The sequence below is a fragment of the Theropithecus gelada genome, chromosome 7b (assembly GCF_003255815.1).
Source record: "Theropithecus gelada isolate Dixy chromosome 7b, Tgel_1.0, whole genome shotgun sequence".
In the NCBI taxonomy this organism is placed as follows: Eukaryota; Metazoa; Chordata; class Mammalia; order Primates; family Cercopithecidae; genus Theropithecus; species Theropithecus gelada.
Window position 1 is genome coordinate 3,873,370 of NC_037675.1, and position 18,071 is coordinate 3,891,440.

At 44.1% G+C, this 18,071-nt stretch overlaps 1 pseudogene; it reads right to left on the reverse strand.

Moving 5' to 3' along the window:
• LOC112629147 overlaps window positions 1-18,071 on the reverse strand; it is a 44,143-nt pseudogene that overhangs the window by 11,612 nt on the left and 14,460 nt on the right.

The following is an 18,071-nucleotide window of genomic DNA, read 5'->3' on the forward strand; positions in this document are numbered from 1 at the left end:
TCCTTCTCTTTCCTTGAGGGAGAGGTGCCAGAAATACTGTCTTGGAATCTAGATTTCACCCCGGAATAATGGGTAACTAAGAATTCCTTGATCAGTCCCCCTAAGTTTGGCAAAGTTTTTCAAGGTCACTGAGGGAAGCCAGGCTAACTGCTCAGGGATAGGGAGCCCAGGCAGATGCTCTGTGTTAGGAAAGAAAAGCTCCCTGACCTGTGGTGGAGGGAGATCTCAGGGACAGATCAAGGACATAGTTCTGTCACCATGACAATGACACCAGAAATGGCTCTGGTATGGTGCTCCCAGATGCTAGAACAGGTGTGGCAGAGTATGGGAACTGCAAAACCAGAACAATAAGAGCCATGATCTTGGAGTCCTGGTACAGTGCATCTCTGTAGGGGTGTGGCATCACTGTACCCGCAGAGCTCAGCAGCCATCAGTGCCAGACTGCACCACATTAGTGTTCAACAGTGACACCATGTGGCAGTGAGCAGCAATGACAGCAGCAGACTGACCAAGCTCTAGTCCTCTTCGCACTGGGGTGTGGAAGGAGATGGTTGCCCCAGATTTGACTTTTTGTTTTTTTCTTTCTAAAATAGAGACGGGGTCTCATTGTGTGACTCAGACCAGTCTTGAACTCCTAGGCTCAAGTGATCTTCCCATCTTGGCCTGCCAAAGTGGTGGTATTATAGGCATGAGTCACTGCACCCAGCCTGCCCCAAATTTGGACTAAGACCCTGGATTCTTAAACTCTTCATGGTATGGGGGAAGACTCAAGAAGGAGCCACAAGACTCCTTGATAATAAAGCTTGTGGTGTCTTGAAGGATGAAATGGAAAAATGAAGCTGAGGCAGTATTGGTGCTGTTACTGCTGTGGACAGACAGTGGTAGTGCAGAGAAATTGGTGCAGTGCCACAGGGATGCACAGGGGTCATGGGGGCTCAGGAGGGGGCCTCGCCCAGGAGGAGGGGACGCTCACACTGAAACTTCAAGGACCAGCTAGAGTTAGGCAGGTGCAGGGAATGAGTGAGGCACGCACCTGGCAGAAGTAGTGTAGTGACCAAAGGCCTGGCAGCAAGTGACCATAAGATGGCCAGGAACTGAAAGCAGTTCAGTGCAGTCAGAGCACAAATGGCCAGGGAGGGCTTGTGGTGGGAAACATGGTTGGAGGGAGCCGGTGGGCAGAGCCAGTTCAGGAAGGATTTACCATTTCTGGGCTGCTGCTGCCCATCCCATGGTGGAGAACTTGAGGCCCCAAGATAAAAGTGACTTACACAAGGTCACACAGCCAGCTGGGGTTCAAAGCTAGAGAAGGAATCTCACCCCCATCCCAGGGGGATGTCATTCACCTGCAGGTGTCCGGAGTACAGCTACAGCAGGAGGTGGTCAGCTGGGCCTGCTGCCAGGAGAAGGGAGGGCTTCAGGTTGGGAGGTGGAGAACTGCAGCTATAGGTCTATGTCGGTCAGAGCCGTGACCACAGGCACCTCCAGGTGGTTCTCACCGAAGAAGGAAGCTGTGTGAGAGAGGGAGCTCTGGTCAAGGCTCAGATTCTTGCCTGGAGGAGGCGAGGTGCCATAGAGAGGGACGGGTGGGTTGCAGAAAGGGGTTCATGCTGGTGCACCCTCATGGTTCTGCTATATGGTGCTACCTCTGAGCACTGCCCAGATCCCAGCATTTCCTTGGTCCTGGCACCAGAAGGCACAGCCTCACCTTGTGTCCAGTCCAGACCTTGACTTTGCAGGAGGTCAGACCCAGAAATTCCCAGCAACTCAGGTCTCCTCCTTAGAGATTCCTGGAGCCAGAGGCCTCCGCCAGCTCTGACTCACCTCCCCTGGGCCCCAGAGGAGTCTCCCTCCCAGGTCTGGCTCCCTGACCCAGCCCAAAGGGAAACATCACTGGCCTGATCACCTGGCTTGGTGGTCACAGCCCCGAGGAATGGAGTTTCTGGAGAATCACCCCCAGTCCAGACTGATTCCTGCTCATATTCCTTCTCCTAAGTGCCCTTGTGCTTGGGCTCCTGTGCAGCACCTGCCGTGCCATGCCCTACCTCCATGGATTGGCTGGGGCCATGGCTGGGATCTGGGGATGGTTTCAGCGGAGCCCACCTATCCCCGCTCCTCTATCAGGTCATTCTTTCAGCTGCCATTGAGGGTGGGGGCGGGAGCTTATTGGCCTCAGTTTGCCAAGGAGCAAAGGCTCTGAGGCCAGATGGGGACCATATGCAGTGTCAAGCCAAAGTGGGCCCACACTTCCTCCATTAACCCTGCTACTGCTTTCTGCTGGAGAGCTATTCACAGTCTCCACTGAGCAGCCAGATCCAGCCCCATTGTTTCCACCATGGCCAAGGAACCAGGAATGAGAACAGCTGAGCTCCCAACTGCCCCAGGCCACCACTCAGGCTGAGGCTGAAGACAGGGCCTAGGAGGGGCTGAGGGTCTGCAGGGCAGGCCAGAGAAGGCCTCACCAGGCAGAAGGCCATGTCTGGGGTTGCCTGGGGTTAGTGGTTCCTATGCAAGGCCTGTTCTGTCCCACACTGGGACTCCTCCTCTTTTGAGTTGCAGCTTCCTCCAGGCAGTTTCCCCAAATCAGCCTCCCTGGCTTCCAACCTGTTGCCATAATTTCTGGTCTATGCCTTTTGTGGTGATAAGAGCCAAATACAACTTTGACTTTGCCTGCAGATGTCCAGGGCTAGGGGGCAGAAAAACACAGGTTAAAAACCATGATTCATCCCTGTTGAGTTTCCCTCAAACCCCAAGAACAAGCACAGGCTGATGGCCTTGATAGGGTGATCCAGTACTGGCCTCACATGTGCTGGTCCCTGGCCAGCCTGAGCCAGCTGTCATCTGTTCGAGGAAGTAGCTTCAGCCATTGGAGGAGCTGGAGATTTCTGCGCCCTAAGGGCAGCCGGCCCCACCTAGAGAGATGTCCAGGAAAGATCCCGTAAGAGCCCCTCGGGCTGAGTTAAATCCCCTGTAGTTATCCCCTCCTCCTGCCGGTGGGCACTGCTGGCAACACCACCGTGTCTGGGAAGCTAAGGGAATCAAGTAAGCCCCGCAGACCATCTGCGTGGGGGCGGCGCGGCAGGCTCAGCAGGCACAGCACAGCTTGGTGCCAGCAAGAGACAGACCAGGGAACTGCAGGTGGTGGCCACCTACTGGGGTGCCTTATCTGCAAAGACATTGATTCCTCAGAGCGAAACACAGCACACTAAAGGGAGGGAGGCCATAGCACAAGGGGTGGGGGCACATGGCCCTGCAGGATGGAGCCACCACCGTCACCGGCTGGAATAGCTCACAGCAGCTGCCAGGAGCCGACTGTTGCATTTTTAGGAATTTTGAGAGCCAGGTGACACTGCCCACAGTGGGAATATTTATAATATTTATACCAGGCAAAGAGGCAAATACTGAAAATCAGGGTTCCCTCTCCCCAAGAAAGCCCACTGCTAAACATTTAGCTACCCAGCACCCATGGGGAAGGGGACACATCTCCCTGTGCCTACCCACCTGTGCTAGTCAGGGTTCCCTAAAGGCATAGAATAAGAGATATATAGATATAGGTATAGATATAGATAGATATATAGATAAATAGAAAGGGGAGTTTATTAAATATTAACTTACACAATCACACGGTCCCACAATAGGCTGTCTGCAAGTTTGAGGAGCAAGAAGAGTCAGTCCGAGTCTCAAAACTCAAGAACTTGGAGTCTGATGTTAGAGGGCAGGAAGCATCCAGCAGGGGAGAAAGATGTAGGCTGGGAGGCTGCTCCAGTCTTGCCTTTTCACATTTTTCTGCCTGCTTTATATTCACTGGCAGCTCATTAGATGCTGCCCACCAGTATTAAGGGTGGGTTTGCCTTCCCCAGCCCACTGACTCAAATGTTAGTCTCCTTTTACAACACCCTCACAGACACACCCAAGGGATCAATACTTTGCAGCCTTCAACCCAATCAAGTTGCCACTCAGTATCAACCATCACACCACCCTTGCACTAAAGGTATATGTACACCCACTAGGGCATGGTCAACGTCAGGAATCTGGGCCAAACAGGAACTGAAGGAGACGGTTGGCTGTAACCACTGAACCATCTGCCTGCAGCCCCCTCCCAGCAGAAGAGAGAAGAGCCTGTTTGGCCAGAGTGGAACGGTGGCAAGAAACAGAGGTACTTTCCAGAGCGCTGGGGGTCTGAATGGGTCCACTGAGGGGCTGGGCCCTGCTGCTTCCTGTGGGGCTGAGCGGGAGGGGCTCACAGAGGCTGTCTTGTGCTGCTGGATTGCACAGCCAGTCAGGACCCCACACCAACAGAGGCCTCTGAGGCCTTGCTGGCCAGGGCTTTGGAAACTCTGACAGCGCCGCTTCCCCCACCTTCTGATCTTTGTCTGCCCCTCTTACACTCTCTGAGGGGCTGCAGTTGCAAGAACCCAGAATCTCTGTCTTGGAGGTGGTGAGGGGCGGGGGCAGTTGAAGAGGGGCTTTGAATGGAGAGGGTCTGAAGGATAAATATTTAATAAGCTAGGAGTCAATCCAGAAGACTTCCTGGAGGAGGTGATGGTGGTGTAGAGTCACAGAGAGGGAGGAATAGGCAGTCTCAGAGGACAGCAGCAAGTCCAAGTGAGAGACTGGCAGAGGTATACAGGACCCCACTGGGTGGGGTGAGGAGGGTTTCTACTCCCTCACCCCCTAGAGCCTCTGGCTTGTCACAGGATAAGAGCCAGCTAAGCTCCAGGGCTTTCCAGGAAAAGTGTCACTTGGAAAGGATGTGACCTTTTCACCGCTCCCAACAGCACCCTAGAAATGGTTTGGCCTTTCCCCTCCCGAGTTCCACAGAGAACACAGCCAGCAAAGGACACATTATCTGTCATCCAGAAATGGGTCTGATTCTCAATCAAGGGACAGCAGGACTGGTAGAGACTGTCAGGCCACACGGCTGCCTGCACAGCACCCCCATGCTTGGTGAGGGGTGAGGGGGATGGCGGGGGCTGGCTGTCCACAGGCCAGACATGACAGGGAGGCTCACCAGAGGTGGCGCACTTTGGAGGGACAAAGTCAGGGGAGAGCTTCCTCTTATTGGGCCACAAGACTCCACAAGGACAGCACAGTGACTGATTCCCAGCGCTAGAGGCGAGGCAATCGGCCACGTGTAGGTGTATATCTCTGTGTGTGTGTGTGTGTGTATGTGTATTTATTTATTTATTTAGATGGAGTCTTGCTCTGTCCCCCAGGCTGCAGTGCAGTGGCGCGATCTCGGCAAACTGAAACCTCTGCCTCCTGGGTTCAAGCGATGCTCCTGCCCCAGCCTGCCAAGTAGCTAGGACTACAGGCACCGGCCACCACTCCCAGCTGCTTTTTGTATTTTTAGTAGAGATGAGGTTTCACCATATTGGCGAGGCTGGTCTCAAACTCCTGACCTTGTGATCTGCCTGCCTCAGCCTCCCAAAGTGCTAGGATTACAGGCATGAGCCACAGCACCCGGCTATTTATAGAACATGACCTCAACTATTTAAACATATCTGTAAGGGTATATGTACTTTGATAACAAAAAACAAAAAAAAATACATACTGATAGAAACTAGCCATCATGTCAACAGTGGTTATATTAGGTAGAGAAATTATGTGAGATTTTAATTTTTTTATATTTTACTACTGGTCTCAATAATGGTTCTTTACAAGTTTTATAATCAAGAAAAAAAAAGGTTTCTAAAGTTTTTGCAAAATGGGAAGTTATACTTCTTTATATACTAAAGATAAAAACAAAACTTCCTATTTGAATACCTTTGACTTTTACTGCAGACTTACAGACCTTTGAAAGAAAAGGCAATTCCCTCCCACTAGTTCTGGTGTCATTCTCCCATCTCTGCCTTCATTTCACTTGAACCCGGGAGGCGGAGGTTGCAGTGAGCTGTGATCACGCCATTGCACTCCAGACTGGGAGACAAGAACAAGACTTCATCTCAAAAAAAAAAAGGAAAAAAAAGTTCCCATACAATATAATTTCTTCCATCTCTGAAAACAAATTCAGCAATGAGAATTTAAAGTCACCACGTGGAAGGTTTCAAGGATTTAGGTCTACCTATTGATGTCTAAAGCATTAGTTAAGATAGAAAAAAATACGCACACACACGCACACGCACACACACACATACCCCTATGTATTCAGTACCAGGAAACATGACTGACTACATGGTACAGTCATCCAACAGAAAGCACACAATAACTGAAGCCAATGTAGAGAAGTAAGTTATGACGTGGATCTACAATATTGTTGAGTGAAAAAGCAGATTACAAACAAAAATCTGATTTTTAAGGGAGAGGAAACATACACAAGCATAGGAGAAAAGAGATGAGCAGATGACTTGGAAAGATACAAATTTCTGATAGTGGCACCTTCTGAGTGGTAGAATTATATAGGTAATATTTTCTAGTTTTGCCTAAAAAATTGCTGAATTTCTTAAGAAGGTTTTGCTTTCCGTATTATAAAATAGCCATCACCCCAGGAAATTTAACCTTCAGCACAAACTCTACATAGTGTTCAAAATTTGTTCAGTTTAAGAGTCAACCTATTTTGAAAGACATTTAAAATGATGACCAATATTTAAACCTATGCATTAATATTTTTCAATCACATGCTTTAAATTTTGTAATTTTGATAAGGTTAAGCTTTAGATCCATCTTGAAAAGATAAGTGTTCTATTTGTCTTTAAAATATGACCTACAATATGCCAGCTTTGAAACAGTGAATGGTGCTCAAAAATCGCAATATAAATTCAGGCAGTATTCCTTACCTAGAATGTGTAATTGCTTCTAATACTGCTTTTTTTCACCAGTTATGAAAACAGAACAATTATCTAAGCATCTAATTATTCAGGTCCTTTGTTTCTCCTCCATTCTGTTAGTTTTATAGTAATTTTAAGGCCTGTGAGGATGAAGTTGTCTGTGACAGTTACCACAAAGGTTACCATAAGCAGACAAATTTCAAACAAGTTTATCACCGCTACCATCCCCACCATAAAACTGTCTCAATCAAGGGCAACACAATTCAAGGTTAGCCAAGACAACCTCTTTACCTGTCACTGTTTAAGAAAAGGATTTTTTGGTCTTATTTAGAAGTAACTTTCTGTATCTATTTTTCTCCATAAATCCACTGAGATCAATGTGTGGCTCTATCTCGAGCATCAGCAAGCAAAACTGCCTGCTAGAATGTTCAGTTTTTGTATCTTTCCAAATATAGGACACAGCTATCTTCAGGGATTTCGTATTATTTGAAAACTGATGCACAAACTACTTCTTGAAAGTTCAGAGATAAAGCAGTTATGATTCTTCTGAAGGCTGGTTATGGGACACATTACTTTCAAACTTTGCTGTTCAATAAACGTGGGGTGGAGAATCAAGTAAACTGACAGAATTTCCATATAAAATTCTAAGTGCTCTGACAACAAAATCAACTTAAAATACAGACACACACACACACACGTTTTTCACTACTAATCATTTTACAACTAAACAACCAAGTTGCTGACCCAGAGCCCACAAAAGGAGGGTCAAAGTTCTAACACTTGGTAAAATAAAAATGCATACATACCTGTGTGAGCTAAAAAAAATGCTTAAGTATTCAAAGACAGACAGCAATTACAGCTACTGAGAACATCATTGTAAGCAAACTGAGGCAGAGAAAACCAATATGCTGAAGAGGATTTGAACCACCTAAGCTGCAGAAACCCGCTGGATGGTTTCCTAGGTTCCGAGCTGGCATTATCTTTTGGGATGATCTTCTAGAAGAGATCACATAACACTGTTACAAAGGATCTGGAGAAAGGGACCCTGGCTTCACCACTCTGGCTCTCCAGGCATGCTTTACATTTGGCAGTGACTATCCCCAGTCAACTCAATTCCCTACCCCTCAACTAGCTGACATTTATCAAATACTGCCCTTTATCAAGTCTAAGTAAGTTTAACTGTGCCCCCCACACTAAGAAAAAATTCAAGATACTAAGGGATATACTATTCACAAAAGGGAAACATGTATCTTCTTCATATATATGTTCCTTTCAAGGAAGGGTACAAAAATGGGGATGAGGGAGGATAGACAACCACTATGAATTTGACCCTATATTATAAATCGGTCAGATAAATGAAAACGATTCCTCTGGACTGAAATTGATATGGCTCTGATGACTGGAGAAACATGGGGTCCTTCGGCTCACACCAGTTAAACAACATGGATGCAGAGGAGTGGTTTTAAGGAGCAGAAAGTTTAATAGGCAGGAAAGAAGAAAGGCTCCCCCCTGTACAGAGAAAGCGGGGCTCCGAACAGAGAAAAAGCCCCGTGTGCAGCAGATAAGTACTTGGTTATATTGGGAGGCTGGAAGAGGTGGTGTCTGATTTGCATTGGGCCCAGGGAATCGGTTTGACCAGGCATGTCATTCATGAAGCCCAAGAAAAACGTGGCCCTCCCACTCTAGCCTTTTAATTTGCAAATGTAGGTCACCATATTGTCCTGCACACAGGGTCTTCTGGAGGTGTCACCTTGAGGCGGTGACTAGAAGAAGAGGGCAGGAATTTTCATGTTGAATGGACTCAGTTTCCAAGTGCTGACATTTGCATATTAAAGCTCGGCAGCCTGGAGTCCCAGCTACTCAGGAGGCTGAGGCAGGAGATGCAACTGTACCTGGGAGGAGGAGGTTGCAGTGAGCCGAGATCACATCACTGCACTAAAGCCTGGTCGACAGAGTGAGACTCCGTCTCCAAAAAAAAAGAAAAGAAAAGAAATGTTTCGGGAGTTGTTTCTATTAAAAGGGAAGGCCTTACTGAGGACTCCTTTCCCTCTCTATCTGCCTAATATAATTTCTGAATAACTCCTCTATAATAAAGTACCACTTAGGTGCTTCATAAGACAGTTCTGATATTTCCCAATGCTCCTCCACAAATTAAATTTGGAAAGGTAATCCGTCCCAGGAGGGCAAACCAAAGAAAAAGTCCTAGGCTCCTGAGTCAAGGTTTGTTCATTTCCTTTCTACAGATTTGACTGGACTACTTTTTAATCACAGTAAAAATGACAAAAAATGCAAGATGAAGTTAACAGCATAGATTTATTTCCCATGAAAAGCTGTTATAAAGCATTCTCAAAATAAAGTGTTATTCAGCCACAAATGACATCATCACTTTTTTATTCATAGGGCACAGTATCGTTGCCAAAGAGCTTTCCTCTATATGTTCTCTTGCAGGGCAAAAAATATCTATTTTATACAGAAACACACTAAAAAAAGTGATTTACTTAAGGTCCTAACTACTAAATAAAAGCTAAACTATCCACTTCCTCCTAGATTCAGAGAGAGCTCCAACATTTTCTAAAATTTAGTATCTTGTCATTGGGGTAGGCACTTTTCGGCAAAAATGAATAGACATTTAATTAGTCAACCAAAAAAAAACCTTATTAGGTACAGTAAGTTCTTCAAAAGTTTAACTTGTTCAACTTCCTTGTTCTTTGTTCCTAAGAACAATTTCCCTGTACCCTCTCGGCCCTACTTACCTGATTAGTTATCTGCTCAGTTACCTGCCTTGTAAACAACTCTTCCTGTCAGTCTCAACCTGTAACTCACATTCCCTCTCCCTTCCTTATTAGGGAAAATACTCGCGATAGCAAATCAGGTCCGATTAGATCGTGAGGTCCGACCCCAGCCCATGGGGGAATGACACAGAAGTAGGGACTGCGTTAGGGATAAAAAACCACTGCTCTAGAGAGAACCCACTCGGTGTGCTCTTGCAATTGTGACTAACCCAAGCAGCACTCTTTTGCAGAAGTTGTCTCGCTGAGAAAATCGTTTTCGCCTGAGTGCTGGTTCTTTCTTGTGGCACTGATCATTTGTTTCTAACAATCTGGGGGCTTGTCCGGGATTCCCATTCTCCTCTAGGGAAAGGGTCTCTGGTCAACTCTAGTGAGGAGAGGCGTCCCACTGCCTCACTGAGGTGGCCTCATGGTGAGTGATCAGGACTCACCCAGTGTGACGAATAAACCAGGACTCTCAGCAATGTGGAAAGGAACAGACCAACAACTTAGAGAAAAGAATCCTCACATACCACGGAGACCAGGTAACCATGTGCACAGACCAAAGTAAGAAACTTCACAAGAGTAACAAAATATTTCCTTGGTGGTTGGGATATCTTGGAGATTGAAAGTGTGTGTTGAAATTCACAACTGAGTGAGAAGCAAGTGTTCAGTCCAGATCTGCGGTTCTGTGGACACCTTATACTGCTTAAGGTGGCCCTTCCGTAAAGCAGTCCGGGTCAGGGGTTTCTACTGAACCCGCCATTGCTAAGAGGAACCCAATGTTCCCACAAGGGAAGCAGCCAGGGAAGGACAAAGTGAAAGGAGAAAAGTGCAAGAAACCTCCAGCAGGGGGGTTGAGCCTCTAGGAAAGGAAAGGAAAGGTGAGAAATCTCCAGTAGGGGAGGTTGAGCCACACACAAACCTCTGGTAACTGGGAAGGCAAGAAATTTCTAATAGGAGAAATGGAGCCTCACCCCAAACGCTTTTTAAAATGGGAAATACCCCAAGTAAGGTAGGGGACAAAAAGAATAAAGCTAGCAACACTAACATTCCTCCTGATACTCCCCTAGGGCTTATGCTAAAATACTGGAAAGAGAATGAAAGGACTAAATACAACAAAAAGCAGCCAATGATAAAATATTGTTGTTTCATTTGGACTCAGGAACCAATCCTCAAGCCCTCAGTCTTGTGGCCAAAGTTTGGGTCAGATGAGGATTGGATTTGTCAGCTTTTAATAGGACATGTTAATGACAAGAGCGCATAGTCTATTTCCAGGAGGTAACAGACTATTCTCTATGTTGGTGACAAGGACCTGTCCTTCTTTACCCTCTAAAGATTGGAGGGAGCAAGTCAGAAATTAACTCCTCTGAGAAAGATAAGGTCCCTATTCCTAGACAGCTCACCAACACATGGAACCTCCTCTACCACCTTCCCCCATCCAATACCCCTAACCCTAACCTCCCTCCCCCTCAAGTAGAGGCAGTTGTCATAGACCCTTCTCCTACCCACATCATTCCCCCTACTTATAACCCTGCCTCTTGGGAATTGTCCCAAGAGCCTGCTCACTGCCAGCCTAAGTACCCTTCCCTGAAAGGACTTCAACATGAGATAGAGCAATGTAAAAAGGCTATTCAGGACTTCCCCTTCCCCTCTAACTTGGAAGAATCAGCTCCATCTCTCTTCCCCTTAAGAGAGGTATCCCTAGGAGGAGAAGCCAGCATTGGCTTTGTAAATGCTCCTTTAACCAGCTCAGAGGTCTGAAACCTAAAAACAGAGCTCAAGCCACACTATTAGACGACTCATATGGAGTAGCAGATCAAATTAACCAATTTCTAGGACCACAGTTATATACTTGGGCCGAGTTAATGTCCATCCTAGGCATCCTCCTCTCAGGGGAAGAAAGAAGCATGATCCGTAGAGTTGCTATGGTAGCCTGGGAACATGAACACCCTCCTGGCAAAAAAGTTCATGCAGCAGATCAAAAATTCCCCAACCAAGACCCCGGTGGGACAACAGTAATGCAGCTCACCGAGAGGATATGCAAGAACTTAGGGAAATGATAAAAAAAAAAATGGGATTCGGGAGTCAGTACTCCAAACCCAAAATCTTACTCGAGCATTCGACATACAACAAAGGAAAGATGAAGGGCCTATAGAATTTTTAGACAGATTGAAAGAACAGGTGCTGACGAGTTGATGGGTGCAGCACACCAACATGGCACAAGTATACATATGTAACAAACCTGCACGTTATGCACATGTACCCTACAACTTAAAGTATAATAATAATAATAAATTTTAAAAAATCAAAAAAAAAAAAAAAAAAGAAAGAACAAATAAGAAAATACACTGACCAAGATTTAGAAGATCCTCTAGGGCAGGGAATGTTAAAGCTTCATTTCATTACTAACAGCCAGATAGCACAAGGAAATTACAAAAATAGAAAACTGGAAGGACCGTCCCATGAACGAACTTTCTCAGAGAAGCTCAGAAAGTGTGTGTAAGGAGGAACAAGGAGAAGCAAAGACAAAAAATGAAAATTATGTTATCCACCTTCCAACAGGGGGCCCCAAAGGATAAACACACCGGTATTACTCTCCGTTGCCAGGAGACCCATACACTCCCAAACAAAGCCTCCCAAGAGCCAAAACCTATAGAGATCCTAGGCCCCCACTTCCTAAGCCATATGAAGAACATAAGGAGGCAAAGCCAAGAAACACAAAAATAGAGAGAGGAGACAGAATGAATGCTTCAATTGTGAGAAAGTAGGCCACTTCAAGAGGTACTGTCACGAATTAAAACCAGAAAGAGAAGTTGTCCCACTTATGACCTTTGAGGAGGAATGGGGGGTTAGGGGCTCTGTCTCTTTTACCTTGAATCCCACCAAGAGCCCTTGATAAATTTAGAGGTGGGACCCAAATCTGAACTTATGACCTTTTTAGTAGACTCAGGAGCAACCGCTCCTCTGTCTGTTACCTTCCCCTACAATATAGCCTGATCCTCAAAGGAACTTATAGTCTCAGGGGTAAAAGGAGAGGGAATCAAAGTAAAAAGTTTAGAAGAAACAGAAATTAGATGTAAAAACCGCTCAGCTAATGTTGAATTTTTGTTAATTCCAGAGGCAGGAACTAATCTATTCAGAAGAGACTTAATGTTAAAATTAGGTATAGGTTTACATGTTGGCTCAGAAGGATTCTACACTTCATTAAACCTGCTCACCATTGCAGACAAAACATACATTCATCCTGATGTTTGAGCAAGGGAAGGAAATTGGGGAAAACTCCTAAATCCTCCTATACATATAAAGTTAAAAAGTCCTGGAGAAATAGTAAGAAGAAAGCAATATCCCATTCCTTTAGAAGGCAGAATAGGCCTAAAACCTGTCATTGAAAGCCTCATCAAGGGTGGGCTCCATGAACCCTGTATGTCCCCTTATAACACCCCAATACTGCCTGTGAAGAAACCAGATAGGTCATATCAACTAGCACAAGACCTCTGGGCCATGAACCAGACAGTCCAGACTACCCACCCTCTTGTCCCTAATCCTTAAACCATTCTCAGTAAAATTCCACATGAACATCAATGGTTCACAGTAATAGATTTAAAAGATGCCTTTTGAGCATGCTCCTTGGCTGAGGACAGCTGAGACATTTCTGCTTTTGAATGGGAAGATCCCCATTCTGGATGAAAGCAACAGTATCGATAGACAGTTCTACCCCAAGGCTTCACAGATTCCCCTAATCTTTTTGGTCAAATTCTGGAACAAGTTTATAACAAAATGTATACGTCTGCTCCAGTACGTAGATGACCTATTAATATCTCGTTAGGCTATAGAAAAGGTATCTGCTTTCTCCATCCATATCCTTAACCATTTGCAAGGAGACGGGCTATGGGTTTCAAAGGGAAAGCTTCAATTTGTAGAGCCTGAAGTTAAATACCTAGGACACTTAATAAGTAAGGGCAAACGAAAAATAGGCGCCAAGAGAGTAGAAGGGATTGTATCCATACCTTTGCCTAAGACTAAACAAGAACTCAGAAAATTCCTAGGGATAGCTGGATATTGCCGTTTATGGATTGACTCATATGCACTAGTCACAAAGCCTCTCTACCTAAAACCTACCCAAGAAAAGCCTGACCCTCGCCTGTGGACTTCTGAAGAAATCCACCAGGTTGAGGAGCTAAAACATCTGCTTATAACTGCCCTTGTTTTAGCTTTGCCTTCCCTAGAGAAGCCATTTCACCTTTCTGTTAACATAAACAAGGGGATAGCTTTAGGGGTCCTTACCCAAGAACACGGAGGTCACCAGCAACCCATGGCTTTCCTATCAAAAGTTTTAGATCCTGTAACCTGTGGATGGCCTGAATGTTTCAATCCATTGCAGCTACCACCTTGTGAACTGAAGAAAGCAGACAACTAACCTTTGGGGGGAAAGTTAGTTGTAAGGATGCCCCATCAGGTTATAACGACCTTAAATCAAAAGGCAAGAAAACGGCTTACTGATTTGAGAATTTTAAAGTGTAAAGCTATCCTGTTAGAAAGAGATGATTTAACACTAACACTGATAATTCACTTAACCCAGCAGGTTTCCTGACTGGAGATCCAAATCTAAAGAGACCTGAGCACTAGTGCTTGGATTTAATTGATTATCATACAAAAGTTAGGCCTGATTTAAGAGAAACTCCTTACAAAACGGGGCAGCACTTATTTATAGATGGCTCTTCCCAAGTAATTGAAGGAAAAAGGCATAATAGATACTCAGTAGTCGATGGGGAGACACTTGAAGAAGTAGAGTCAGGAAGACTGCCTGGTCTGCCCAAACATGAATTGTTTGCATTAAATCAAGCCTTAAAGCACTTGCAAAACCAAGAAGGGACTATTTATACTGATTCCAAGTACACCTTTGGGGTAGCTCACACCTTCGGAAAAATTTGGACTGAACGAGGTCTTATTAACAGCAAAGGCCAAGACCTGGTCCACAAAGAATTAATCACCCAAGTATTAGATAACCTCCAGCTGCCAGAAGAAATAGCTATTGTCCATGCTCCAGGACATCAGAAATGTGTTTCTTTTCAAAGCGGAAAGAATAACCTAGCAGATCAAATAGCCAAACAAGCTGCCGTTTCCTCTGAAAACACCTGTTTTTCACTTAGGCCCTTGCCTTCCTCCCCTGGCTGCAGTCCCCATCTTTTCTCCCGCTGACAAGGAAAAATTAATAAAAAGAGGAGGCAAAGAAAATTCAGAAGGGAAATGGGTGTCACCAGACCAAAAAGAAATATTATCCAAACCCCGTGTGAGGGAAATTCTCTCTCATCTGCATCAAGGGACTCCTTAGGGACTTCAAGCTATGTGTGATGTAGTCCTCGGGGTCTACAGATGTATAGGAATTTATACCTTCGCAAGGCAAGTTACAGATAGTTGCCTAGTATGTAAGAAGACTAATAAGCAGACCCTCAGAAAACCATCTGTTGGAGGGAGAAATCCAGGATTAAGGCTGTTCCCAAGTGTCCAAATTGATTACACCAAAATGCCCCCAATCGGTCACTTAAAATATTTACTAGTGATAGATCACCTTACTCATTGGATAGACGCTACTACCTTTTCAAGTGCAACTGCTAGTAATGTAGTCAAGCCATTAACTGAAAATATTATACCCAGGTTTGGATTAATAGAAGATGTTGATTCAGACAATGGGACTCATTTCACTGTACCTGTTGTTAAGAAACTAGCCCAAGTTCTAGATATAACATGGGACTACCATAACCCCTGGCACCCACCTTCATCAGCAAGAGGAGAAAGAATGAATCAGACTCTGAAAACCCACCTAAGCAAATTAGTCCTAGAGACTCAGTTGCCATGGACTAAATGCCTCCCCATGGCCTTGTAAAGATTCCAAACTGCCCCTCAGAAAGATGTCGGCTTATCTCCTTATGAAATGCTGTGTGGGTTGCCCTATCCACCCTCTGCTGACATTCCTCATTCAAAACAAAAGATCTGTTTCTCAAGAACAATATACTTGGTCTATCCTCCACTTTCTCTTTCCTTTGGACTAAAGGCCTCTTGGCACAGATACCACCCCTTGAATTTCAGTTCATCACCACCAGCCCAGAAAGAGACCACACTTTCATCAAAGGTTAGAAGAAGGGAGGCTCAAGCTTCCTGGAGGCTGAAGTAGAAGGATCACTTGAGCCTGGGAGGTCAAGGCTACACTAAGCTGTGACTGTACCAATACACTTCAGTCTGGACAAAAGAGTGACACTCTGTCTCAAAACAAAAACAAACAAACAAACAAAAAAGATGTAACACATTATAACTGTCAGACCATTTGTTGCAACCTGGGCTACAATTTTTTTCTTTAAACCCAAAAGAACTTCTGACCAGGTAAATATAGTCTTTTTTTCTCTTTTAATGAAGAATCTACTTTATAAAGGACCTTCCCTTATCAGTGAGAAAGAAAAGGAAAATACAAAAGAGCTGAGTCAAATTTGGAGTCAATAAAGGTTTGTAGCTCTTCAGACAAGAACCCTTTCCATGAATTCTAAAAGTAAATAACAGGCATGTTAAAAAAAGATTTCATTTTATGAAAGATTCTGCATCAAAACCTTTTACAAAAATAGTATACAAAACCCACTAAACATCCTGTTCCATCTTCCACTCTGAAATCACTACTTGATCTAAATTCACAGTTTCATTAATAAAAATGAACACAATAAAACAGTACTTTATGCCTCCATCCCACCCAAACAATTATCTTCAAATGATGTCCAGATTTCTGTACACTATTTGCCAATCCTACCTAGGTCTTAAAAAAACATCTCAGCTTTAGAGGAAAATCACTGGTTAATTAAAATGTCATTTAGGGTTGTATTTGTTTTCTATGAAGGGATAATAATGGGATATTTTATTTTCATTTATTACTAAAACAACACCTTTCATTGTTAGAAATATACTCCCATTTCAAGATATGTTTCAAAGCAAATTATATTCTTCAACTAGCCACTTTCATAGGTGTTTTGAATGCAATATTTTATTATAAAGCCTTGGCACAAAGATAGGTTTATTCTCAAAAGACAGCACATTCTTTTTGGCCTTCAAAATGTTTTCATCAAAAATTACTATGTATCATGCAAATAATATGCTCACTGTAAACATTTAAACGATTCAAAAATAAAGTAGAAAGTCAGTCTCCACCTACCTGCCCTCTAAGGTGTCACTACTTATGCTTAACATATTTTATTTTTAAAAAGGAGGGGAAACCACATCATAACTACTTTAAAAGGCCTTTACAACTTCTTTGTAATTACACACACACAGAGACACACACACACAGAGTGGGGAAGGAGAGGGCGGGGTCGGGGGAAAGAGGGAAGGACAGACACATACACTAACCACTGATAATTTACTTATTATAATAAGTCAATGTAAGACTTATTATTAAACATACCAAAAAAGTGAGAAAACAGAGATGGGTGGGAGATGGGCCTGCAATTTCAATATCCGAAGTCAAAACAACTTATTAGGAGATAATTTAGAATGTCTTCTCGTCAACCCTATTTGGGGAAAATATTGCTTTGATAAAAGGTTACAGACTGACATCAAAAAGGAGCTGCCTTTTGAAGGTCAATCAATCCTTTGGTTTTAGGAAAAACTAAAATGTTACAAAACACTGACAGTAAAACATACAGAGAACTCAAACTGATCTAACTGCACTTATCCTCTCCTTGCCAATTATCCTTTATCACTAATTTTCCCAAACTACTATTCTATTAGTTTCATATTGCTGTTACAACAAATTATCACAAACTCAGTGGCTTAAGACAACACAAATGTATTATCATATTATCATTTCTGGAAGTCAGAAGTCCGAAATGACTTTCATTTGTTTAAAATTCAAGGCGCTGGCAGGGCTGTGTTCCTTCTAGAGTCTGTGTGGAAAAAGTGTTCTTTTGCCATTTCCAGCTTCTAGAGCTGCATTCCGTGGCTCATGGCCTCCTTCTTCCATGTTCTAAGCCAGCAGTGTAGCATCCTCAAATCTCTGACTCTGACCACTGACTCTCCTGATACTCCCTCTCTCAGTCATGAGAACCCCTGTAATTACACTGGGATACTCAGATATTTCAGAATAACTTCCCATCTTGAGATCCTTAACTTAATCAAGTATGAAAAGTTCCTTTTGCCATGTCAGGTAAATAGTCACAGGTTCCAGGGACTAAGAAGTGAATAAATTTGGGGGAGCCATCCTTCTGCATAACACAACTACTTGTTTACAACAGTTCCCTAATCAAAAATCTTTAATAACCAAAACCAGACAAAGACATCACAAGAAAACTACACAATATATCTCTCTGTATAGACACAAAAGTCCTCAAAATACTATCAAAACGAATCCAGCAACATATAAAAAAGATTGTGCAGCATGATCAAATAATACTTATCTCAGGAATGCCAGGTTGGCTTAACATTCAACCAAGGTAGCCTGGCAACAGAGCAAGACCTTATCTCTAAAAATAAAGATAGGCCGGACATGAAGGCTCATACT